Source organism: Salmo trutta, chromosome 4 (genome assembly GCF_901001165.1).
Source record: "Salmo trutta chromosome 4, fSalTru1.1, whole genome shotgun sequence".
Lineage (NCBI taxonomy): Eukaryota > Metazoa > Chordata > Actinopteri > Salmoniformes > Salmonidae > Salmo > Salmo trutta.
The window spans coordinates 67,048,986-67,064,705 of record NC_042960.1 but is presented as its reverse complement, the minus strand read 5'-3'; the positions used below and the strand labels follow the sequence as shown (position 1 = coordinate 67,064,705).

Sequence of the window (15,720 nt, the reverse complement as noted above, 5' to 3'; positions counted from 1 at the left end):
TTTTGACAGACTTAACAATGTGCTGGGATACTGGAGTGCTGGAGGTAGACATGTATAGGGGTAAGGTGACTATATACAGGGTCAGTTCCAGTACCATATTTACAATGTGCACGGATACTGGAGTGATCGAGGTAGACATGTATAGGGGTAAGGTGACCAGGCATAAGGATATATGATAAACAGAGTAGCAGAAGCATAAATGAGGATTGTATATGAGTATGGGTGCGTAGGTAGAGTCAGTATGAATGTGTGTGAGTGTTATGAATAGAGATGTGTTATGTAGAACAAACATGTCTCTGATTCTCATGAATCACCTCAGTTCTATTCATGGCATTTCTATATGGAACGTTCCAAGACGTTTTTGTTGTACTGAACATGTCCAGGCGAACCCACTGAGCTACGAACCTGCTCCGCTTGTCCGCTTGTCTGCTTGTCTATCGGCAAAGCCTCCGTAAATGAAAAACGTGTGGTGGGCAGGTTGACTCCGCCCCGTACCGTCTGCTGCGGTGAGGTTGCTTCTCTCATACTGCACATTTGCAGGCTGTCAAATCCTGGGGCAGATTCCACAGCTAATGGTGATTTCAAGACAACTGGGTAGTCGGGTGTAACGCGGGTCGTATAAAGGGGACCAAGGCGCAGCGTGTAGAGTGCTCATTTCTTAACTTTAATGAAGACACTTAAACAAAACAGCAAAACGACAGCCAACAGTTCCGTCGGGTACACTTGATAAAACAGAAAACAACTACCCACAAAAACCCAGGAAGAAAAACCCCTACTTAAATATGATCTCCAATCAGAGGCAACGAGGACCAGCTGCCTCCAATTGGAGATCAACCCCCAAAAAAACAACATAGAAACAGAGAACCTAGAACACAAACATAGAAACGGAAAACATAGAAAAACGCAAAACACCCCCTGTCACGCCCTGACCTACTCTACTATAGAAAATGACATCTTACTAGGATCAGGACGTGACATTGGGGGGGAGCGGGGGGGAATCAACCACAAAGACCAGGGAGGTTTTCCAAAGCCTCGCAAAGAAGGGCACCTATTGATAGATGGGTAAAAAAAAAAGTTAAAAAAATAAAAACAGACATTGAATGTCCCTTTGAGGATGGTGAAGTTATTAATTACACTTTGGATGGTGTATCAATACATCCAGTCACTATAAAGATACTGGCGTCCTTCTTAACTCAGTTGCCGGAGAGGAAGGAAACCACTCAGGGATTTCACCAAGAGGCCAATGGTGATTTAAAAAAGTTACAGTTGAATGGCTGTGATAGGAGAAAAAATTATAGTTATTACACAATACTAACCTAAATGACAGAGTACAAAGAATGAAGCCTGTACAGAATAACAACATTCCAAAACATGCATCATGTTTGCAACAAGGCACTAAAGTAATATTACAAAAAAATATGGCAAAGCAATTCACTTTTTGTCCTGAATACAAAGTGTTATGTTTAGGGCAAATCCAATACAACACATTATTGAGTACCACTCTATATTTTTAAGCATAGTGGTGGCTGCATCATGTTATGGGAATGCTTGTAATCGTTAAGGACTGGGGAGTATTTTCCTAGAAGAAAACCTGGTTCAGTCTGCTTTCCACCAGACACTGGAAAGATGATTCACATTTCAGCAGGACAATAACCTAAAACACGAGGCCAAATCTAAACTGGAGTTGCTTACCAAGAAGACAGTGAATGTTCCTGAGTGGCCGAGTTACAGTTTTGACTTATCTGCTTGAAAATCTATGGCAAGACCTGAAAATGGTTGTCTAGCAATGATCAACAACCAATTTGACAGAGCTTGAAGAATTTAGAAAATAATGATGGGCAAATGTTGCACAATCCAGCGGTGGAAAGCTCTTAGAGATTTACCCAGAAAGGTTGCCAAAGGTGCTTCAACAAACTACTAACTCATGGGTGTGAATGCTTATGCAAATGAGATATTTCTGTCTTTAATTTTCAATCAATTTGCAAACATTTTTACAAAAAAAATGTACTTTGTCATTATGGGGTATTGTGTGTAGATGGGTGAGAGAAAAAACACAATGTAATTCATTTTGAATTCAGGCTAACAAATCAAAATCTAAATTATTTTTTTATGACTAAAAAGAGAAGACGTTTTATAATCTGAATTCTTTGTATCTAATAACATAGCAGACCTAGCTAAACCTAGATGAACTCAGAGATGCATTTGCGCCAATGTTTACATTTTTGTAGTTTATGGCTTGTGAAAATCATAGTTTGTTTACCACATCATTATAATAAACATTAAAAAACATCTGCCAAGCCTTTCTACCTCAATATGCTCAGACTTGCAGCTACCCAGCTACAGTACATGATTGAATAGTATGATTTGCTGAAACATGAATAACATCAAAGAGACAAAGATTTTTGTATCTTGAACAAAAAACACTCATCTGGTTGGATGGTTTGAATCAGTGACTGGAACTTATTAACCTGAGCGGTGATGTGAACTGGCAAAGCCGGGAGAAGTGCCCTTCTCAAATCGAACACTCTGTGCCGTTCGGTCAAGTTGTCAAACAAGGCAACATGCTGCATCGTCCAGAAACATATTATCTTTTTTCATGAAATATTTTCAAACTAGTTTTCAATGGAAATGCAGATAAAGCGTTTTTATCAAATGCAATTACTTTTGCATTTGAAAACACATAATTCGACTCTGGCAGCACTATTCTGGAAATATTGAGCCTCTGAAGTGATTTGGCTGGAAACACAGTTTTGCAGTAGTCGATCCGGAAGAGGATGAAGGCGTGGAAGAGTTTCTCTGCATCTGGCTGGTTTGAGCCAGGTGATATTTCTTAGAGGGGAAAAATGATGTTTGCAGATATGTTTTATATGAGCGTCAAAGGACAGAGAAGGATCAAACTTGACTCCCATGTTGGACATGACAGAGGACAGATGGATGGCTTGACTGTCAATTGTAGGGAAGATATTTCCAGCACTGGTTACCTGCTTGGATGTTTCAATAAGCATAGTCATTTTTGCTGTTCTGCTGGAGGAAGTTATTTCGTTCATGTCCTTTTATTTAACTAGGCAAGTCAGTTAATTAAGAACAAACTCTTATTTACAATGATGGCCTACCAAAATGCAAAAGGCCTCCTGCTGGGACGGGGGCTGGGATTAAAAATTAAAATAAATGAAATACAAATATAGGACAAAACACACATCACGACAAGTTATGCCTTTATTACTCCACGTGCTTAATCTAGCCTAGGCTACATCACTAAGGTTTTGAGCCGACTTCCCAGTGGGCTTTTTGAAAGGGGCCAAAACCAAATGCAATCACATTTCACCCGATACAAACTCCTCCCAGTGGTGTAACCCGGGCCAGATAATCGAATCCCCTCAGTGTATCCCGGACATGCGCTCTCGGGTTTTATTGGCTATGGGGAGGAGCAGACTGGGGGTCGTCATTACAAACCAGTCCCCAATTGGCTCAGACAGTTTAGGACAATTTAAAGGGGTTTCAGCGGGTGTAGAAATCAAATTGAAGGAAAGACCGACAATTATGTTGTGCATAGAATGATAATGGTGGATTATGCTTTTATGAACATTATTGAAGTCATCTGCAATGTAGAGTGAACTGCTACCGCAGAGAAACGGATTGTATTTGGTCGAAGCCGGAAGCGCTTTATGGTACGCAAATTGTATTTTCCTTAAATTAGGCTCAGTCAACGTTAGCTATGAATACACGGGGCCGCTAACATTTTAAACAACTCGCTCATTTGGCTAAACCGGCATTAGCTAGCTTTCTGTTTCTTCAACATGTTTATTTACTTAGCATATTTCTGTTTAAACTGCATGATAGATGGCTCTGATTCATGACCATCGGAGGCCACTTTGGGGAAATGCACGGGATATCTCAAATTAAAGTAATCTAGTTCACTTGTTAGCCAGTTTGTAACGATAAATCCCAAGTTAGCTAACATTTGATACAATGCATGTTTGTTTTATACATGTTTTATTATTGTCTGGATGGTTGTCGTGTCACTTTGTTTAACGTTAACTGGAAATGTTTGGTTAAAAAGCATGAGCGTACTACTTTAAAATCTTGTGGGATATTATGTTTATTGTCCTTCCTAGATAGCCCATTTTTAGATGGGAGAAACGATTTAATTTATCTACGAGAGGAGGTTTAACACATCCCACCACATATGTAATAATCAGTTTTTTTAAACCCGATCTTTCACAGGTAGCAACTATGAGCTCTGTCCTGTCCTCAACGCGCATCCTGATGCAGATGTTCGACGTGAAGATACAAGCGTTTGCCAATGAAATTGACAATGACCACATGGTTTGGCTGTTTGAGATCCAACATGAAGCCAACCGCATATTCTCAAGGTGGGAGGAAAAAGACCCCATCGTTGTCATAGACACACATTGAGCTAATTGTTTTTTGTCATTTATTTATTTTTATTCTGGAAAGTAATGATTGGCAGAAGGAAGAATTCATCCTACAGCCTACCCTACCTTTTCTTTCTGCAGTCATTCATATTAACATTTTTATTTTTCTTACTGTCTCAGTGACTTTAGTGCGGAACCGGAATTGATGCCAAAGACTCCATCACAGAAGAGCAACCGAAGGAAAGGTCTATCTGTGGGTCAGAATGAAAATCGCAACAAGAGACGGTAGGCTCCTGTGTTGTCCTGTCCAGACATGTCTCAGTATAACCTTTTCATTTATGATCCATCACGTTAATCATAGTGATACTCTATACGTTATGCCAGCTACATACCACCCTGCATCCCACTGCTGGCTTGCTTCTGAAGCTAAGCAGGGTTGGTCCTGGTCAGTCCCTGGATGGGAGACCAGATGTTGTTGGAGGGCCAGTAGGAGGCACTTTTTCCTCTGGTCTAAAAAAATATCCCAATGCTCCCAGGGCAGTGATTGGGGACATTTCCCTACCATCACGGTCACTTAATCATCCTCATCTTACAATTGGCTCATTCATCCCCCCTCCTCTCCCCTGTAACTATTCCCCAGGTCATTACTGTAAATGAGAATATGTTCTCAGTCAACTTACCTGGAAAAATATATTTTTTTATAGTACAGTTATCAGAATCACCGTTATTCGTCAACACATTTGCATGTACCAGGAACTTAACCTGGTGTGTGATGGTGCTGACAACGCCTTACAATAAACAGTGTCTCTTTCTCTCTGTGGCTCTCTCTCTGTGGCTCTCTGTCTCTCTGTGGCTCTCTGTCTCTCTGTGGCTGTCTCTCTGTCTCTCTGTCTCTCTGACCCTCCTGCAGCTTCTCCAAGGGCAAGCGCAGCAACCTGCGTCGCTCCTCCGTGTCCACCTCCCTGAACCTGATAGCAGAGGATGAAGGAGGATCCCCAGTCACAAGGGAAGAGCTGGTCAAACCCTCACGCGCTCGCAGACCCAAACAGACCACCCAGCTTGAGGTGGCATCACCTGTACGCAGCACCCACAAAGGAGCTGCTCAGACCACCTCCTTCCTGCTGGAGGAGGCACAGCAGCACGTGTCTAGCTCCATCAGCCAGATCCAGGAGCAGAATATGCAGGAGGAGGTTGAGAGTAAGAGGGGAGAGTCCAGCTCAGACTCCTCCCAGCCTCCATGTTTCACACCTCCTCGCTCCCCTCAGACCCAAAGCCACATAACTGAAGCCGTAGTGAAGATCTCAGACTCCGAGCGCCAGTCTGCAGAGCTCCAGATGAACCCCAACGCAGAGCGCTCTCCAGGCCGAGCCGCCATTAAGATAGTCATTGCTGCTGCCACGCTCTTGGGCGCCAGGCGTAGCTCTGTGAGACACTCCCTGACTGTGCGGCTCTCCCTGGCAGGGCTGAGAAACCGCATGACCCAGGAGTCTGTCCGCAGGGCCTCCAGGAGATCCTTCCTGAAGAAGAAGGAGGAGGCTCGGCTGGGCAGCTCCACCTGCAGCAGTAACGTCAGCGGGCTTGGTGAGTGATGAAATATGACCTGATGTTGTGCCATTAGACTGTGAATAGGGTTGATGTGCTGTACAGTTTGGTGCTATCCAGATGTTCATGCTGTTCCTGTACCATACCAGGGTATACGGTATTACTGGCAGTGCACAGAAAGGGCGCTAGTTCTTTCCCAAATATGTATATTTTTATGCTAACTAAGTACTGGCGGATTCCCATAGCAGACGCTAACTAAATGCTAACAAGCGCAAGCAAACATAAACTAAATGCAAGGACAGACAACCCAGTTCAGGGTTTGAGACTGCGACCAAAACACTTGCGTTTGTGCAACTTTGACTTGGCATTGAAAAGGCAGTTTTCTTTAGGTCGATTAAAAAAATGTAGCTGGTCGTGTGAGTTTAGTGGTGGATGGTAAATGTAGCTGGTCGTGTGAGTTTAGTGGTGGATGGTAAATGTAGCTGGCAGTGTTAGTTTAGTGGTGGATGGTAAATGTAGCTGGCAGTGTTAGTTTAGTGGTGGATGGTAAATGTAGCTGGCAGTGTGAGTTTAGTGGTGGATGGTAAATGTAGCTGGCAGTGTTAGTTTAGTGGTGGATGGTAAATGTAGCTGGCAGTGTTAGTTTAGTGGTGGATGGTAAATGTAGCTGGCAGTGTTAGTTTAGTGGTGGATGGTAAATGTAGCTGGCAGTGTGAGTTTAGTGGTGGATGGTAAATGTAGCTGGTCGTGTGAGTTTAGTGGTGGATGGTAAATGAAACTTGTGTACTATTTAGATGCTAGAACATACTACGTACTAGAATGTTACTTCTGTGAAATGTATCTCACATCGTCTGCTGACTTGAGAGCAGATCAAGTCTATCATCACAGCCCATGTCCCCTTATAGCACGAGACACAGTGCTTGTTCCACTTATTCTGCTGTCTCTGTCCTGAGGAACCACTGGGAGTCTGTCCTGAGGAACCACTGGGAGTCTGGACTGGGAGTCTGGACTGTATCATGTTATCTCTCCTCTCATACTGACTCTAGTCTGGACTGAGGAACCATTGGGAGTCTGTCCTGAGGAACCACTGGGAGTCTGGACTGGGAGTCTGGACTGTATCATGTTATCTCTCCTCTCATACTGACTCTAGTCTGGACTGAGGAACCATTGGGAGTCTGTCCTGAGGAACCACTGGGAGTCTGGACTGTATCATGTTATCTCCCCTCTCATACTGACTCTAGTCTGTCCTGAGGAACCACTGGGAGTCTGGACTGTATCATGTTATCTCCCCTCTCATACTGACTCTATTCCAGCATGATCAGGACAGAAGGCTGTGATGACTGTGGTCAGAGATGACACTGGCACATGAAAGGGGTTCTCAAAGAAGTTGAGAAACTCCTTGTACTCCACGATAACGTCAACTCCAAAACACGCACAAATGCATCATAGCTAAAATGTTTCAGTATGTCTGGGTTGTATCTGGTGACTGATCTGAGTGTTGGGAAATGAAGTGACTGATCTGAGTGTTGGGAAATGAACAAACTGTCTGTCAGGTATGAAAAGTGTGGTGGTATTATTGTGAAATGCTGTGACCACACACCATTTTGCCTGGAGTTTTAGATTTCCCCAATGCAAATAGTCTGGGTAGCCATTTGATTAGCTGTTCAGGAGTCTTATGGTTTGGGGGTAGAAGCTGTTAAGAAGCCTTTTGTGCTTGGCGCTCCGGTACCACTTGCTGTGCCGTAGCAGAGAGAACAGTCTTATGACTAGGGTGGCTGGAGTCTTTGACAATTTTTAGGGTCTTCCTCTGTCACCGCCTGGTGTGGAGGTCCTGGATGGCAGGAAGCTTGGCCCCAGTGATGTACTGGGCAGTACCCACTACCCTCTGTAGTGCCTTGCAGTCGGAGGCCTAGCAGTTGCCATACCCGGCAGTGATGCTCTAGATGGTGCGCCCGGAAAATCTTTTCAGTCTCCTGAGGGGGAAAGGTGTTGTGCCCTCTTCACAACTGTCTTGGTGTGTTTGGACCATAATCGTTTTTGGTGATGTGGACGCCAAGGAACTTGAAGCTCTCAACCTGCTCCACTACAGCCCTGTCGATGAGAATGGTAGCATGCTCTGTCCTCCTTTTCCTGTAGTCCACAATCATCTCCTTTTGTCTTGATCACATTGAGAGAGAGGTTGTTATCTTGGCAACACGCAGCTGGGTCTCCGAGCTCCTCTATAGGCTGTCTCATCGTTGTCGGTGATCAGGCCTACCACCGTTGTGTCGTCAGCAAACTTAATGATGGTGTTTGATTTGTGCTTGGCCACGCAGTTGTTGGTGAATAGGGAGTGCAGGAGGGTATTAAGCACGCACCCCTGAGGGGCCCCTGTGTTGAGGATCAGCGTGGCAGTTGTTGTTGCCTACCCTTATCATCGGGGCGGCCTGTCAGGAAGTCCAGGATCCAATTGCAGAGGGAGGTATTTATTCCCAGGGTCCATAGCTTAGTGATTAGCTTTGTGGGCACAATGGTGTTGAACAGCATTCTCACATAGCAGTTCCTTTTGTCCATGTGGGAAAGGGCAGTGTGGAGAGCAATAGAGATTGCATCATCTGTGGATCTGTTGGGGTGGTATGCAAATTGGAGTGGGTCTAAGGTTTCTTGGATAATGGCATTGATGTGAGCCATGACCAGCCTTTCAAAGCACTTCATGGCTACAGACGTGAGTGCTACGGGTCGGTAGTCATTTAAACAGGTTACCTTAGTGTTCTTTGGCACAGGGACTATGGTGGTCTGCTTGAAACATGTTGGTATTACAGACTCAGACAGGGAGAGGTTGAAATGTCAGTTAAGACACTTGCCAGCTGGTCAGTGCATGTTCTGAGTACGCGTCCTGGTAATCCGTCTGGCCCTGCAGCCTTGTGAATGTTGACCTGTTTAAAGGTCTTGCTCACATCGGCTGCGGAAAGCTTGATAAGTCTTCTGGAACAGCTGGTGCTCTCATGCATGGTTCAGTGTTGCTTGCCCCGACGTGCACATAGAAGGCATTTAGCTCGTCTGGTAGGCTTGCTTAACTGGGCAGCTCTCAGCTGGGTTTTAGGGCTGGGTGATATGGCCTAAAAAAAAAAGAAAAATGTCAAACTTATGTTAGCTTGTCTACCTTGTTCAGATGTTGAAATCAAGTTGCCATTTCCTTATTGTTTTATGCTTATTGCACATTTTATAAAAATGGACTATACAGCTAGTATAAAAGTCTTTGGCTAAAATCTATTACCACAATGCTGTGCGCGACTAACTGAGCATTCATTTTCCACTTGTTTTAGAAGTGTTTGCTTTGTGTGCAGTTTGAGTAGTTGACACAAAGGGGGGGTATCGTTAGAAAGGTTAACTTTTCCTCTATTTGAGTGAAATAATGTCTCCATGTGTTGGTGTCCATATGACCCATTCTGTTGATACTCTAATGCAAATAGTGAAACCATTTGTCAGAGAAGAAGAGATCTCTCTTTGTTGTTGTGAGTGGCAGGGGGAGGGGCTTGGTGTGTGTGTGTGCGACACGAGAGGTTTCACTCTCGCTAAAATCTGTCCAAAATAAGCCCAATGTGTTTCTATGGACTTAATTTGGATTTATGCTTGTCACCTGCCTTTTGGGATGACGACTCTAATTGTTAGGGCAGAGACCTGCATCTCTTCATTATATATATAGATCTCTGGTGTAAATGGGAAGGTACACAGGAGATGACCAGAAATACAACATGAGAACAAGTGGACATAAACGTTCATAAAATGGGGAATACAAAATGCCTTGCGATACAGTAATTTTGGAATTTCTCGCAAAAACAAATACTACCAGTCAAATGTTTAGACGCACTTACTCATTCAAGGGTTTTTACTATTTGGTACGTTGTAGAATAATAGTGAAGACATCACAACTATGAAATAACACATATGGAATCATGTAGTAACCAAAAGTGTTAAACAAATCAAAATATATTTTAGATTCTTCAAAGCAGCCACCCTTTGCCTTGATGACAGCTTTGCACACTCTTGGCTTTCTCTCAACCAGCTTCACCTGGAATGGTTTTCCAACAGTCTTGAAGGAGTTCCCACATATGCTGAGCACTTGTTGGCTGCTTTTCCTTCACTCTGTGGTCAGACTCATCCCAAACCATCTCAACTTGGTTGAGATCTGGGGATTGTGCAGGCCAGGTCATCTGGGGCGGCAGGGTAGCCTAGTGGTTAGAGCGTTGGGCTAGTAACCGAAAGGTTGCAAGTTTGAATCCCTGAGCTGACAAGGTACAAATCTGTCGTTCTGCCCCTGAACAAGGCAGTTAACCCACTGTTCCTAGGCCGTCATTGAAAATAAGAATTTGTTCTTAACTGACTTGCCTAGTTAAATGAAGGTAAAATAAATCTGATGCAGCACTCCTTCTTGGTCAAATAGCTCTTACACAGCCTGGAGGTGTGTTGAGTCATTGTTCTGTTGAAAAATAAATGATAGTCCCACTAAGCCCAAACGAGATGGGATGGCGTATTGCTGCAGAATGCTGTGGTTGCCATGCTGGTTAAGTGTGTCTTGAATTCGAAATAAATCACAGACAGTGTCACCAGCAAAGCACCCCCACACCATAACACTTCCTCCTCCATGCTTCACGGTGGGAAATACACATGCAGAGAATATCCGCTCACCCACACCGCGTCTCAAAGACACGGCGGTTGGAACCAAAAATCTCCAATTTGGACTCCAGACCAAAGGACAAATTTCCACCAGTCTAATGTCCATTGCTCGTGTTTCTTGGCCCAAGAAAGTCAATTACTATTGGTGTCCTTTAGTAGTGATTTCTTTGCAGCAATTCGACCATGAAGGCCTGATTCACACAGTCTCCTCTGAACAGTTGATGTTGAGATGTGTCTGTTACTTGTGTCTGAACTCTGAAGCATTTATTTGGGCTGCAATTTCTGAGGCTGGTAACTCTAATGAACTTGTCCTCTGCAGCAGAGGTAACTCTGGGTCTTCCTTTCCTGTGGTGGTCCTCACGAGAGCCAGTTTCATCATAGCGCTTGATGGTTTTTGTGACTGCACCTGAAGAACCTTTCAAAGTTCGTAATTTTCCGTATTAACTGACCTTCATGTCTCAAAGTAATGGACTGTCGTTTCTTGTTTATTTGAGCTGTTCTTGCCATAATATGGACTTGGTCTTTTACCAAATAGGGCTATCTTCTGTATACCCCTGTCGTGTCTGGACTATCATTAAATGTGAAGACTGTATATTATCAATTTAATTACCGATTTAAACTAATCATGTAACTTTAATTAACCAGGAAGTCGGGGAACCACGGGAACATGTTGTTTATAGAGTGTCAATTTCCCAACGAACTCTTCAGATACTGAACGTCACAAACCCTTGGATATCTACACGAACCCTAGCCTAAATCATGAATCAGCGATATACAAATTGGCTTAATTATTTATTTACTCGCTAAATAATCACACAGAATTACATAACAAATGAACTAGAGGTCGACCGATTTTAATTGGCATGTCTCGTAAGCATTCATTCAAACATCACTTTCCTGCGTTTGCCAGCAGCTCTTTGCAATGCTTGAAGCACAGCGCTGTTTATGACTTCAAGCTTATCAACTCCTGAGATTAGGCTGGCAATACTATAGTGCCTATTAGAACATCCAATAGTCAAAGGTATATGAAATACAAATGGTATAGAGAGAAATAGTCGACGCGTCATAATTCCTATAATAACTACAACCTAAAACTTAATAACTACAACCTAAAGGAACTTAAACGTTAGCTTTTTTACATGGCACATATTGCACTTCTACTTTCTGTGTTTTTGCATTATTTAAACCAAATTGAGCATGTTTCATTATTTATTTGAGACTAAATGGATTTTATTTATGTATTATATGAAGTTAAAATAAGTGTTCATTTAGTATTGTTGTAATTGTCATTATTTTATAAATAAATCGGCCGAGTAATCGGTATCGGCTTTTTTTGGCATTGAAAAATCATAATTGGTCGACCTCTAGTCCAGAGTAGTGATGCTGGATGGGCGGGCAGGTGCTGGTAGCGATCGGTTGAAGAGCATGCATTTAGTTTTACTTGCATTTAAGAGCAGTTGGCGGCCACGGAAGGAGAGTTGAATGGCATTGAAGCTCGTCTGGAGGTTTGTTAACACAGTGTCCAACGAAGGGCCAGAGGTATACAAAATGGTATCGTCTGCGTAGAGGTGGATCAGACTCACCAGCAGCAAGAGCGACATTGTTGATATATATATATATATATATATATATATATATATATATATATATATATATACAGAGAAAAGAGTCGGCCTGAGAATTGAAAACTGTGGCACCCCCATAGACTGCCAGAGGTCCGAACAACAGGCCCTCCGATTTTAAACACAGAACTCTGTCTGAGAAGTAGTTGGTGAACCAGGCGAGGCAGTCATTTGAGAAACCCATCTTCTCCTAAATAGTTTCATATTTACTCTCAAAAATATAAATATTGTTTAATTAGTAAAACTTTTGATCTCCAAGGGTCTCTCTGTGTTTCAGTTTACATTCCAATCTCGAACACTACAGAGCATAGGGGCAGCGTATTTTATGACCGACCATAAAACAGCAGACTGCCCGCTTTCCCCCCCCCCCCCCCCCCCCCCCCCCCCATGAGAGAGAGCATGCTGTAGAGAGGACCCACTGTAACCTGATCCTTTAGACCTTCACAGGAGAGTCATGACATTCCCCCTACCTTGTCACAACACCACTGATTGGCTCAAACGCATTAAGTAGGAAAGAAATTCCACAAATTAACATTTTAAGACACACCTGTTAATTGAAATGCATTCATGAAGCTGAGAGAATGCCAAGAGTGTGCAAAGTTGTCAAGGCAAAGTGGATGGCTATTTGAAGAATCTCAAATATAAACACATGAAGATATATTTTAACACTTTTTTTTTTTATTTGGTTACTACATGATTCCATATGTGTTATTCCATAGTTTTAATGTCTTCTCTATTATTCGACAATGTAGAACATAGTACAAATAAAGAAAAACCCTTGAAGGATGTGTTCTAAAACTTTTGAGCAGTAGTGTATATTCAAATGAATCAAATGTAACTCTCTATCGCCTATATACTGGGTTTATCTGTTATAGTTTGCAAGTGCAGGATTCGATCTTATTCCTGTATTGGCGCTTTGCCTGCTTGATGGTTCATCGGTAGGCGTAGGGGGATTTCTTATAAGCGCCTGGATTAATGTCCCACTCCTTGACAGGGGCAGCGCTAGCCTTTTAGCTCAGTGCGGATATTGCCTGTAATCCAGGCTTCTGGTTTGGATATGTACGCACTAAGGGTGTGCCGAGTAATCGGACAAAACGAGTATCGTAACGGATATGGACAATTTTCTGGATACGATTTATGATCAAAGTGTTTAATTTTATTTAATTATCCGTGATTGGGGGGTTGGGGAAGTTATTTTCGGGTTCCAGCAAGCATCTTTCTCATGTCAGTCAGTTTTTGTAAACCATACTGAACTGTCTTTGAGTCAGTCATGTGAATGATCTAAATAACTCAACTGGCTAGTTTGCCTGTCTGTAAAGAGAAGGGCGGGCTGTAGGTTGATCCTGCTGCTCTGATTGGATAGACTGAAGCTTTATTTCTCCGTCAACTCGCTTCATAATTTTAATCCGATCACTTTTCCTCGCATGTTTTTCGGTCTGATCATTTAGATTTGCTGCTGCCTGCTACTATGATAAATCACATGGCGAGGAAGTTTGCTATCAATGTGCATAATATCTAGCAAATGGGGCTTAGGGTAGGGGGAAAAATATGAAATGCTAATGTGCATTCTGACAGAGTGACAGCAAACTTGGCTACCTGCTGCAAGTTGAGGACACACCCATCCCTCGGACTAATCTGTGAAAACATTGCAGTGAGAACGACTATCAACTGTCAATTTACGAATACGAATTACGAGTATGGTCATGTCGGCACAACCCTGTAAATGATATACATTATAGGACGTCCTTACCATGTCGATTTGATTGTGTCTGTCTACTGTAACAGATGTGGAAGCTGACGGTGATGAGGTCAAGACGCAGACAGATGGGTAAGTCACATCTACCTGTTAATCAAATATTGTCATGTCTAAATGTATGTACTTCTGTTGTCATTTGTATGCTAAGGTTATAGACGGGAGTTTACATCCCAATCTCTTATTCCTCGTTCACTAGTACATTTTAAAAGCACGGGATTGGTGTAGACATGGGTTAGAGGGAGTTTCCACATACCAGTCATTTTTCTTTCAAATCCACGAAGGGAAGTGTTATTGGGACGCAGCCCCCGAGCCATGTATCTGATCAACTGTTGTGTATATGGCAGGGTGTTGTCAGAGGAGCCAATGGAGACAGGATGTCTTGGTCCTGAGACTTCTCCTGAGGTAGGAAACTTGGCACCTGGTAGATACATGTATCTGAAAGATGGGGTCATTCCAATACATTTCAAGAATTAAACCAAAAATTCCAATTTAGATTTTCCTCATTTACTGATAAAAAAATTATTTAAAAAATGGACCTCAACCCTGATTGGTAGTGTTGCACGGTATGTAGAAACTTTTTTTTTTTGTTACTTTTTGGATAATAGAACATACTAGAAACTGGTTTCGGTGCTAGTACTTTTGTTACTTTCGGTACTTCTGTCAAATGTGTCTCACATCGTATGCGGATCGAGAGGATCGCATCTGTCTAGTCGTTCGTCTGAATCGTCTCAAAGGGACAGTAGTAAGCTAGCAAGGCTACTTGCGCATGCCGCGGACACAGTAACAAGCCACTTGTTGAACATAATATTCAGCATGGCAATCAAATCAAATTTGATTTGCCACTTGCGCCGAATACAACAGATGTGGACCTTACTGTGAAATGCTTACTTATACAAGCCCTTAACCAACAATGCAGTTCAAGAAAGAGTTAAGAAAATATTTACTAAATAAACTAAATGATACAATTTAAAAGTAACACATTAAATGACAATAACAAGGCTATATACAGGGGGGACCAGTACCGAGTCAATGTGCGGGGGTACAGGTTAGTCGAGGTAATTTGTACATGTAGGTAGGGGTAAAGTGACTATGCATAGATAATAAATAGCTAGTAGCAGTGTGGGGGGGGGGGGGGGGTAATATTGTAGATAATCAAATGGCCACCTGGACTAATTGTTCAGGAGTTTTATGGCTTGGAGGTAGAAGCTGTTAAGGAGCCTCTTGGACCTAGACTTGGCACTCCGGTACTGCTTGCTGTGCGGTAGCAGTGAGAACAGTCTGACTTGGGTGACTGGAGTCTGATACTTTTTTGGGCCTTCCTCTGACACCGCCTAGTATATAGGTCCTGGATGGCAGGAAGCTTGACCCCAGTGATGTACGCACTACCCTCTGTAGCGCCTTACGGTCAGATGCCGAGCAGTTGCCATAGCCGGGGGTGATGCAACCGGTCAGGATGCTCTCGATGGTGCAGCTGTATAACTTTTTGAGGATCTGGAGACCCATGCCAAATCTTTTCAGTCTCCTGAGGGGGAAAAGGTGTTGTCGTGCCCTCTTCACAACTGTCTTGGTGTGTTTGGACCATGATAGTTTTAGTGATGTGGACACCAAGGAACTTAACTCTCGACCTGCTCCACTACAGCCCCGTCAGTTGACATAAATCGGCTTGAAAATCGATGGCAAGACATGATAATGTCTGCCTTGCAATGATCAACAACCAACTTTGACAGAGCTTGAAGAATAAAAAAAGAATATTTGCAAATATTGTGCT

The 15,720-nt window shown here is 42.9% G+C and overlaps 1 pseudogene; it reads left to right on the top strand.

The window, feature by feature from the left end:
* Positions 1-3,843: 3,843 nt before the first annotated feature.
* Positions 3,844-15,720, top strand: part of LOC115192925 (inner centromere protein A-like) — a 31,719-nt pseudogene continuing 19,842 nt past the window's right edge.